This window comes from Eutrema salsugineum, unplaced genomic scaffold, assembly GCF_000478725.1.
Source record: "Eutrema salsugineum unplaced genomic scaffold, Eutsalg1_0 scaffold_8, whole genome shotgun sequence".
Taxonomy (NCBI): domain Eukaryota; kingdom Viridiplantae; phylum Streptophyta; class Magnoliopsida; order Brassicales; family Brassicaceae; genus Eutrema; species Eutrema salsugineum.
In genome coordinates, this window is record NW_006256414.1 from 3216578 (window position 1) to 3228096 (window position 11519).

Here is an 11519-nt window from a genome sequence, read left to right on the forward strand (position 1 = left end):
TAGGGAAAGTTTTATAAAAAGAGCAACGTTCATATGTTGAAAAGCAAACTTTTGAATGAATAATGACTATAGCAGCGGGATACACTAGATTTACAAGATTTAATTGCCTGGGATATGGGAGAATTTGGAATTAAAGATTTACAAAAATTTAATTTTAACCTTCTAATAAACAGCTATAGCGATGGAAAGAGAGAATATTTTCACTAAGCAAAAAAAAAAAAAAAAAAAAAAACTGATGTGTTTTAGGTGAAATGCATTGTACTAGTGACGAAGGAATATATGATTTGCTCTATTTAAGTCTTTTTTGGTTATAATTTCCACCACTTTACCAAAGACGTTCACTTTAGATGCATCTAACAAAACTAATTGATTAGTTTCCCTTTCGAAATATTATAATCATTTTTTGTTGAATAATTTCAAATTCCCACCGAAAGTCCTTCACTTTTAATTATGAACACCACATATTTGATAAAAACAAATTACTTTTCATCATAATAACCTTGAAAAAAGCGGTGTGGTTTGATTAAACTTGAACCGCATGTTCCATAGACTGAAAAATAGTATTTTACACCTTAAAAGCATAACCTATCTAGCTGGTAAACTTCGTCCGCCCATTCAAGGTCAGTTTCATGTTCTCGATGAACCATTGTTCTCAAAAACTCGCCAACTCGTGCGACACTTACAGCATTTAAGGGAAGCTTTCTCAGTCAGGAATGAAGCTAGGAGAAGAAGGAATCAAGTTAAAGGAAAGACAAGAACCGGAACAAAAGTCTTAGTGTGGCAAAGATGTAGGACCGCGAAAATCCGATTGAAATCACGAATAGAAAATAGCAATATTATAAACGATATGTTAAAGTAAGAGATTAAAACGAGAGTTTGAAAACCGATTGAAAACAGACGAACACATGGAGTCGAGATATGATCTCTTTCCTTAACTCAATAAATCGCCCGTAATGTGTGACGGTTTGTTGCGATTTTTGAATCCCAGGATACAACCGTGATGAGACTATTACGCAACACCCGTAATAGAATCTACGAACTGAGATTATACTACGCTATAGCTCTCGAGACACTTACGATATTAAGATGAGAGGGATTTGCTAGAAAGAATTATTTGCTGTGTGTTTGGTGTATTCGAGAATTCGATTTTTCATTCGATGATCTAGAATGAGAGAAGAGGGCGTCTATTTATACTGGAAGGTTCAGCTTGATCCGCAAGGAATAAGCTTTGGCAAAAGGAATATTCACGAGATATTCTCCTTTTTCCGCAAGTAAAAAGATTCGGAAATCTTCCGTTATTATCTGGACGCAATCTTTTATTTCCTAAGATTTATCCTTTCAATATGCAAAAAATTATTTCGCAGGAACTAAGAAGCCCACGACCCACATCCAGCTATGTAGAGCCCAAGAGCCCTAAGAGCCAACTAAAAAAATGCAACAAGCAACGAGCAACGAGCAACGAGCCTGAGCCCGGCACCGGCACCGGTGACGGCGACGGCGATGGCGACGGCGATGGCGGTGGCGCGCATAGGTGTTTTGCATAATGCCCTTTTACTTCCACAATGCTGTGTATGCTTATTAATATTGGGTTCCAACAATCCCCCACATGAATAGAAATGACTCTATACATATGCAGACTCGATAGACTATGCAGACTAGACTCAAACTACACTACAGATTCGACAGACGGACTTTTCGAGAGTATAAGCGAAAACTAACTGTGTCTGAGGAAGTAGCGTTTTTCAGCCTTGAACCACTCATTTTTAATATCTGTCGGATTTACTCTCCAGGAAGTGAACATGATGTCTTGAACCACCCAGATTTTGGTGTAAACCAAATCAACAGATACAACTCAGCTTCGTCTTCTCGTAGCATTCAGTTCTCTATTGTGTTCATTGTGGCTTTGAACGTGCCTGGTTTATCATGAGTGAACTTGGAGAGTATAGCCTTGTCTTCGTTCTCCTAGAAACGGCCTCATTTCACACTCACTAAGTGATTGCCAAGTACCTATCACATACTCAGAAAGTATCATGTTATACTCTATATACATGTATATGAAGGCTATGGTCTTATCTCATTAAAAGCCATAAAGCTTAACCTTACATAATTACAGGAAACACTGTTTATCATCATGGAAATTGAGCATTTTACAGTGCTTTTCTCAGATTATGCTTGATTTAGTTGTCCCTTTGAACCAACCTCTTGGGATCTCCAATCGCGTAGGTGGGATTTCCATCAAACATCCTCTTTCGTGATAGGCAATAAGCTCATTCCTTTAGATGATTCAATGATTTGATCTCGCGGCAAGCTTTTGGTAAACGGATCCGCTAAATTTTCCGCTGACTTGATGTAATCAACTGTGAGTACACCACTTAAGATCAGATGCCTAATCGTCTTATGTCGTCTTCGTATGTGACGAGACTTGCCATTATACAGATTATTCAGTGCCCGAGAGATAGCCGACTGACTACCACAGTGTACACGTAATGCTGGCACTGGTTTTTCCCACATCGGGATATCTTCCAGGAAGTTCCGAAGCCACTCTGCTTCTTCGGCTGCTTTGTCTAAAGCTATGAACTCTGACTCCATGGTTTATCGGGCCAGGAGTGCCTGTTTGGAAGATTTCCAGGATACTGCTGCTCCAGCGAGTGTAAAGACATATCCACTTGTGGATTTGGCATTTCTAGAATCTGAAATCCAATTGGCATCATTGTACCGTTATAACTGATAACACCGGATTTTGACCATTTTTATGGATCATTTTAATATCTTTTACAGGTGTTTTTACTCCATTTTCAAAGGTTTTCAAAGGATTTCTATGTTTCCGGATTTTAAAAGACTTTTCAGGTAATTTGGGATAAAGAGGTACAAAATGGAACAAATGAACTCTTTTGGATAAATGCAGACCGTCAGAACTCTCATGGAGAGACGAAGACCTTCTCACCGTCTGATCACCCTCAAAATTGGACAACTTATAGAAGAATCAACCAGCTTTCAATTGCACTTGGTTTGGAGACATTCCAACGGTTGGATCGCAAGATATTTCATTAGCCCCGGAGCCACTCGAAGTCGGCCAGCAGCTCACGCGACCGCGGCCAACAAGCTATTTGCCGCGGTCAGAAGCTTCCCGATCGCGGCCAACAAGCCAATTGCCGCGGTCACAACACTCCCGACCGTGGCATTCAAGCTCCGACTTAAAGCCCACTTATCTGAAGCCCAAGTCATTCCCAGCCTCAATTCCGGAACCCTAGAGACCATGGAGTATTGGAGACTATAAATACATGTCATTTAGGTCGTTTTTAGAGAGAACCCTTCATACTTTACAGAAACCATTTTTCTTTAGCCGTTTTTATGAGATTTTTGTAGAAGATTGTTCAAGTCCGAGTTCTTCAATAGAGAAGCTTTCTTTATCTCTTTTCTTTACTGTTTTTCATTAGTTTTATTAAAATCAATGATGATGTCGAACTCAGCCATGTCTGAGTAGATCCTGACTTGGGCTTAGGGTTCCCGAAAGGGGCTCTCATAATCGATTAAGACATCTAGGTTTATAGATCTGGGATTTCGACTTGTTCTCTGTTTAATCTTGTTCTTATTGCATGTATGCTTGATTGATCACCTAGTATCTGATCTAGATAGTTAGTGTTGCGAAAGTTTTCATTAAGTATCAGCCCTAGAATGAAACAGGCGATTTTTCCGTAGGAGTGGAAACCTACCTGCGGCGAGATCGTGAGTATTGACGAGTCTTGTGCAGTTCTTGCGTTCTCTCCCTTCCAGGGCCAGAGTGGAAAAACCTACTGGTCAGGGTTGTGAGAAACAGTTGGTTATGATCACGACAGTGACGTAGTCATACCGCCGTACTCTAGCTCTAGAACCCATATATTGTTATCTGTCAATCCCAATTTATCTACCTTAGTGTTAAAACCGATTATGATCCCTTAGAGTTCCCAAAAGCTCAGCGTTTTTAGCCATAGTTTACAATTTCAATCGATTTTTACTTGCTTTCTTAGACCTGCATTTCAATTTCCTTAGTTCGTTATTTACTTGCTTTATTTACTTTTCATGCGATATTTTACTTGCCTTATTTTTGGTTAGTTCGATATTTTACTTATTCCATTTGCATTCCATTCGATTTTCTTTACTTGCTTTTCAGGATAGATTTATTTGCTTTCTTTTGTTTTAGTTTAATTCGCAAGAAAAACAACCAACCTTTAAAACCAATTTAGTCTAGACATAAAGTTAAAAACGGTAGAAGAATACCAGGCACACAAATCTCTGTGGATTCGATCCCTAAATACTACAACTGATTAGCTGTGCACTTGCGGCTTTTATTTGTTTTGTTAAGGGTAAAAATTGTTCCCTCACGTAGTTGACACGAGCGAGCACGCATCAAGTTTTTGGCGCCGTTGCCGGGGATTTGTTTCGCTGCCTTTTGCTATTTTTCATGTTTTAACTTCTGTTCTAGACACCTGATCTCTAGTTCTTTCTTAAAGTTTTTCTGAACTATCTTTCCCTTCTTTTGTCTTTCTCTGAATTGCATGAATACCAGGCGTAGACCTGCAGGAGACATTCCAATTCTAGACGAGATAGACAGACACGAAAGAGAACTTCGAAAACTTAGACGAACGCAAGAAATGACCAACGACGACCAGCCTGGAGATCCTATTAATCGAAATTTAAATATGGACCAAGACGGGTCCGAACATGGAGAAAAAGAAGAGAATGATCACACAGAAGGTGATCATGCTCGACAAGATGGAGAGGAGGATGAGGTTCTTCCAAGAAACCACCAGAACCGAGAGAGAGAAGGACGTGAAGACTTTGATCCACCCATCAATGCAGCCGATGGTGACCACCCAGCAATGCAGCCGAATGAACGCATTCACCGCCCCATTCCGCCAGCAAATCAACACCGAAGACAAGCCAGAAACCATCGCATAGCTGATTTTGATGCACCTACTCAAAATTTTCAGAATCGATCTGCGATTCAAGTACCATTTCCAAACCGGAATGAGTTTGAAGTCAAGCCTCAAATCATCTCATTGGTGAAGCAAAAACAGTTCCATGGAGTTCCTTCTGAGAACCCAATGGACCATATCGAGCTTTTTGAAGAAATTTGCAGCATGATGAGAACAAACCAAGTTCCACCTGACTATTTAAAGTGTAAGTTGTTCCTTTTTTCATTAGCAGATAAAGCTCACCGTTGGTTGAAGTCTTTGCCTGCAGGATCGATTACTAATTGGGAAGAATGTAGAACTGCTTTCCTGAACCACTTCTACACTAAGTCAAGGTTGAACAATTTGAGAACGAAGATCTCGACCTTTCAACAAGGGCCAACTGAATCTTTCTATGAAGCTTGGGAACGTTTTAAGGAGTATGAACGTGATTTCCCTCATCATGGATTTCATGGATCAAGCCTGCTGAGCACATTTTACCGAGGTTTGCAACCAAAATACAAACTTTCACTTGATACAGCTAGCAATGGAGATTTTGGGCAAAAGACGATAACCCAAGGAAGAGCCCTTATCGAAAATTTGGCTCAAGCCAATAACAATGACTGTCCTGAATACGATCGATCGATGAAGCAAGCCGGAACAGACAACAAGGAGATAACCGAGTTGAAGAACATGGTGAGCCAACTTCTGAAGAGCAACAATCGCCCGATCCATGCCTGTGAAACCAACAATGGCGCAGAAGAGGAAGGACCTAGTGATATCGATCACATTAATCAAGCATTTCAAGAAGAAGATGTGAACTACGTAGGAGCACTGGTGCCATACCAAAATCGCTCCAACAACAACTTCAACAACAACTTCCGGAATGTAAATTACAACAATCTCTCTTACCGTAATCCAAATGTGGAGAACCCTCAAGATCAGTACTACCCACCTCAGCAAAAATCATTCCAAAACAAGTTTCAAGTTGGAAACTTTGGAGGAATAGTACCATATCAACCGCGACAGCCATATAACTACCAAGGTACGGGTTTTAACAATCAATTTGTACAACAGCAGGGAGTCACGACGAACCAGCTAGCTTCACAAATCGGTAGACTTGAACAGTCAATCCAACAGCTTGTTATGACGAACGAAAAAGCATCTAAAGACGTGAACGTGAAAGTGGACTGCATGTACAATGATCTGAATGGTAAGTTTGAATCTTTATCTTCGCACGTAAAAAAGTTAGATGTGCAAGTCGCCCAAACAGCCGACTCTATGAAGAGGCAAAGTGGAGTTCTTCCAGGAAGAGTTGAAGATAACCCTAAGAAGTTTTGCAACGCCATAACCACAATGCCCGAAGAAGAGTCCAGAACCAATGGAAAGAAAGAAGAAACCCCAATCTTTGTACCACTGTACAAGGATATCGATCCCAAGCAGCCACCGTTTAAGATACCCGAACGATCACCGTTTCAAAGGCTTACCAAAGCCGAACATCCGGGACGTTTTGTTTTCCAATGTTTCATTTCAGGAATCAAGTTTACAGATTGTTTGTGCGATTCCGGAGCCAATGTCAACATCATGTCTAAGACATTTGCCGAAAATTGGGCATAAAAACCTTAAGGACATCGACGGTTAAGGTTATCTTTGGAGATTCATCTCAAAAAGATACTGAATGGGCGATTCATGATCTACAAGTTCTAGTGGAAGATAAGATCGTTCCAGCAGATTTCCAAGTCCTGGAGATGGATAAAGACAAGGAGAGGCCACTCATTTTCGGGAGACCATTCCTAGTTACAGTAGGAGTAATAATCGATCACGCAAATCGGCATGCTGTTTTCCTCAATGTGGACAGAAGAAGGTACTATCTTAGATGAATTTCCAAGTAAAGGAAACAGGCCAAAAGAGAAAGAAAAGGAGAAGCCGAAAGCTTTTGCAAAGATCAAGATCATCATTCCACCGGACGCAACAGAAACTAGTGAGGACCAAATCCAGGAGCTGATCGAAAACACAAAAAGGGTTCTGAACAACATTAAAGTCCGAAAGAAGAGTAAAGGTAAGAAGACTTCTCTTCAAGGAGAAGAAGTAAAACCTCCACCAACCGGAAGTGATAAGGGCACATCAAGTGGAGTGCCATTCAAATCAGCCTGATTCCTCATGCTTACGTCGAGCTAAACGACTTAAAACAAAAGCGCTTAATGGGAGGCAACCCATTTAGGTACTCTTTCTTTTAGTTTTCTTTTCCTTTTTAGAATTTATGCTTTCTTTTGCTTTTTAAGTTTTAGGTATTTTATAAAACAAAAACACAAAAAAATCAGAAATTTAGAAAAACCAAGAAGAAAAAGGTAGGTCTTTAGCTGCTCGGCCCGGCAAAGACGAGAAGATTAGGCAATAGGCCGCAGGAGGAAGACCCGCGGTCGCAACTGACGGAACCGAGGCCAAAGGTGCATTGACCGCGGCACCGTGAATGTGACCGCGGCCGAGCACTCGACCACCGCAGTCGCGCGTCTCCTGACCACGGCCGTTGGTCGTTGAGGTGATTCCGCGGATTTTTGCCGCTTCCCGGTGTTGCCTGGTGTTTGCCTGGTGATTCCTGGTGTTGCCTGGTGTTGCATGGTGATTTCCCGGTGTTGCCTGGTGTTTACCTGGTGATTCCCGGTCTTGCCTGGTGATTCCCGGTGTTTCCCAAAATGTTCCCGGTAAAACCCGAAAAGATCCTCCGTAAGTTTTAAACTTTCCTAATGTGCAAACAAGAAAAGGTAAGTTCCCGTAAACTTAAAAATTTCCAGAAAATTTCCGTTTTTGCTTCAAAAACGCTTTTTAAAGAAAAAAAACAAACTTTTTGGATCAAAACTCTTTCTTATCTTCTCTTCCAAAAGACTTAGAGATTTAGGAGAAAAAACACATTTTTCAATTCTTAAGCTTTTTAAGAGATTTTTGGCTCAAACCTCACTCTTTTTCAAAGCTGATTTCAATTCTACCATCAATTCTCTCTTTCCAGCAAGGTATGAACCTCAAACTCACCATTCTTACTCGATTTTGAACTTAGGGTTTTCTTTAAAAACCCAAAATTTTGGTCTATTGATGGTGGAAATAGCTTAAGAATGATAGATTATCCATTTAGGTTATCTAAAAATCGATTTTAGCACCTAGCTTAAGAGGAATTGAGATTTTTGAAATTTGGATTCTACATGCTTAATAAAAATCGAATTTGGAACAGCAAAATTGATGAATTTGATTTAGTCTTGTGTGATTAGTGATTAGTATTGGGTAATCTTTAGAATTCACATGGAAATTGCTCATAAAAACCGATTTTTAGAAGATTTCTATGTTGAGAACATCAAAAATCTGAATTTAGTCATGAATTACTTGATTTCTCTGATTTAATATCAATTTTGTTTGCTAATAGTTTTAATTATTCTCTTTATACTAGTATTAGTATAACAGATCTTAATGTGTTATAATTAGCATCCAAATTCACTCTTTTTCCAAGAATCATTTCATTTTGCAGAAAATGGATGAAACCAGATCCCGAAGGAGCCGTCGAACTGGTGGCAGCTCCGATGACATTCCCGACGATGCTACTCTAGGAGAGTACATGCTGAACCAAGCCAGACCGAGAAGAAGATACTCTGTGATGAGATTGCTCCAGCACTCGAGGGAAACACGAGCACCTCCCGAGCCACCACAGATTCGATACATTGGGAGGGAGACAAACCCGAGAGTGGACTATGCAAGGCGTTTCAAGAAGTTGAACATCAAACCCACGCCTTGCATTGATTATCATACACTCGAGATGCTTGGAATCAGAGAGGATGTGATCTGGTACATCGATGCACTTAAGCTGAGACCCTACTTGGAGCTGAACCTTCCGACTTATCCTGAGCTAGTCCGTGAGCTTTTAGCGACCGTTGCACTCCACCACACGAAGAGGAGGAACCCCAGAGCATCAGATGGCATTTTGTCATTCTCTATCCGCGGACAGCCTTATTCTCTCACCATTTCCGAGGTTTGTGAAGCTCTTAAGCTTCCATACACTGATGGCATTTATCTTGAAGATGAACCTGATCTTAACCTGTGGAGAGAGATGGGTCATGGAGCCTACGATAGTGGGAGATCTAAGTCAGCCCTTCTTAGCCACCCAGCAGTGAGAGTTGTGCACAAACTCTTAGCACACATGATCTTCTCTAGAGCCAACATGGGAGGTGTTTTGAAGACTGAGCTCATTACACTTCAGATCCCATTTATGGACGACCCACGACTTGCCTGCTTTGCATGGATCATATCGCAGAATATGGTAAAGGTGAAGCATGATTTACATGGTTGCGATGACGCTACTCCAGCTTTCGGGAGTGCTATTACAGCGATACTACAGACTGTAGGATTCGATTTCTCATCTGACGAACCACTTCCCGATATCTGGTATGATCTAGTTTACCTCTCTCGCGATCACACTATCTCTCGTGCCGCTTTCGATCCAGACAGGTTTGGTTACAAATATTGAACTGGCACCGAGGAGCACCGAGTCCGCTTACCTTCAGCGTCTATCCCGAGATTGTGCAACGGAGGACGTCCTCGATGGACTCCGGAATCCGATGATTTTCTGCCATCTGTACCTCGTCTACCATTCACCATTGGCCAGTACATAGTGGCCAAGGCGAAGCGTGATGCAGCTGCGGCCCGTGCTCATTTTCAGCCATCAATTCCGACCGGCCACACCTCATCATCTACATCATCACACACACATTCCGATCTGGAGCGCAGAGTTGAGAGACAGGGACGACGCTTTGAGCGCGTTGTCACCTTCTTACAGGAGCACCACCAGTTCGCAGACGACACTTTGGAGGATGAGTGACTGATCAGCACTTTACTACCATCACGGTTCTATCATCATTTTCTTTTCTTTTATCTTACTTTATTTCGCTTTTATTCACCAACTTTTTCACATTGGAGACAGTGTGATTTAAGTCTGGGGGAGGATGTCTATCTGTACTAATCATTTTCCTGCTTTGCTTTTAAATTTCAAATACTTTTTAAAATTTAATATGTAACCTATTCGACATTAAGTATTTTTCAGGAATGTTTGACGCAAAACTATGATGATTTAGACCTGCACACTTCTACACTATGCATGATAGCTCATTTGTGGTTAGCACTACATTAGGCGGTAGCTAGAGTACTTGCACTACGAACTCCCACCAGAGGACTTCTATTCATGGAGATTCTTTCTGACAGGATATACTAGCTCATTTTATTTGGACTTAATATTGATATCTAATTTTCTCATCATTGATTTTAGGCAGGCATCGACATACACATCTAGGACGTCTTTTACCCTCACTTTTACCACTCTTTGTCGTCCTAGATGACCAGTTTATCTTTATCTGGTACCATACCCTAAACCCAAAACCTTTGTTTTCAATCCTCATGCACTCTCTCTTTAGTTTATATCAGCAGATATGTGCAAAAACGTCGGAGAGAAGAGGAGCGACACAGTTTTCAGTCACTCGCAAAAGAGACTGAATGGAATTGGGAAGGAAGAGTATCAGAAACATAATAAAGCTTTACAAGACAGATATTAACTGGTAAATTCGTGCTCTCTAAGACTCTATATCTAAAGGTGTTACCTATCTCTAAAAAAAAAAAAAAAAAAAACGTGAAAAGAGAAAGGCAAACAAAAAGCCTAATGAGTCTTAGATTGTCGAAATTTGTGGAGCAATGAGCAACCACTATTCGTTTAAGGAGCTATTGTTTTGAAAGATTTACAAAAATCTAAGTCTGGGGGAGTTTGGAGAGAACTTGAGTAAGAAGACCATGAATCTATGTCAAGAAGAAAGTGACTGAAAACTGTGGATACCAACAGCTTCACTCTCTCTTGCGGTTTTGCATAATGTCCTGCATCCTCCAGATCTTCAGGTAACCCTTAAACACTTTAAGCCATACCCCCAAAATAATCCTTCTTTACACCTAGCCTAGATTGCCTTGCCTAGATTTTCTTTGATGAGAACCACCGAGATTTTTAATGAATGTTAAGAGCTAGTTGACTGGAAGTTAGATTTTAGTGCATAGATTTCTGCATGACGGATTAACGGACTAGTTATGCCTGTATTGCTAGTGAGAATTTTCTAGGCTATTCCCGATTGACGCTTACTGATTAATATTGGTCTAGAAGTTTGGTCTCTGAGATTTTGTTTAGTTCCTGCGTTTTCAAACCTCTCACTGAGATTTAGCCTTTGTTTTGTTTGAGGACAAACAAAAGACTAAGTCTGGGGGAGTTGATAACACCGGATTTTGACCATTTTTATGGATCATTTTAATATCTTTTACAGGTGTTTTTACTCCATTTTCAAAGGTTTTCAAAGGATTTCTATGTTTCCGGATTTTAAAAGACTTTTCAGGTAATTTGGGATAAAGAGGCACAAAATGGAACAAATGAACTCTTTTGGATAAATGCAGACCGTCAGAACTCTCATGGAGAGACGAAGACCTTCTCACCGTCTGATCACCCTTAAAATTGGACAACTTATAGAAGAATCAACCAGCTTTCAATTGCACTTGGTTTGGAGACATTCCAACGGTTGGATC

At 40.6% G+C, this 11519-nt stretch overlaps 1 non-coding gene across 1 annotated transcript; it reads right to left on the reverse strand.

Annotated features, from left to right (window-relative positions):
* Positions 1 to 5294: 5294 nt before the first annotated feature.
* On the reverse strand, positions 5295 to 5401 carry LOC112082299. The gene has a single exon (XR_002896960.1). It is a non-coding gene; the product is annotated as a small nucleolar RNA R71 (small nucleolar RNA).
* Between the last annotated feature and the right edge of the window lie 6118 nt (positions 5402 to 11519).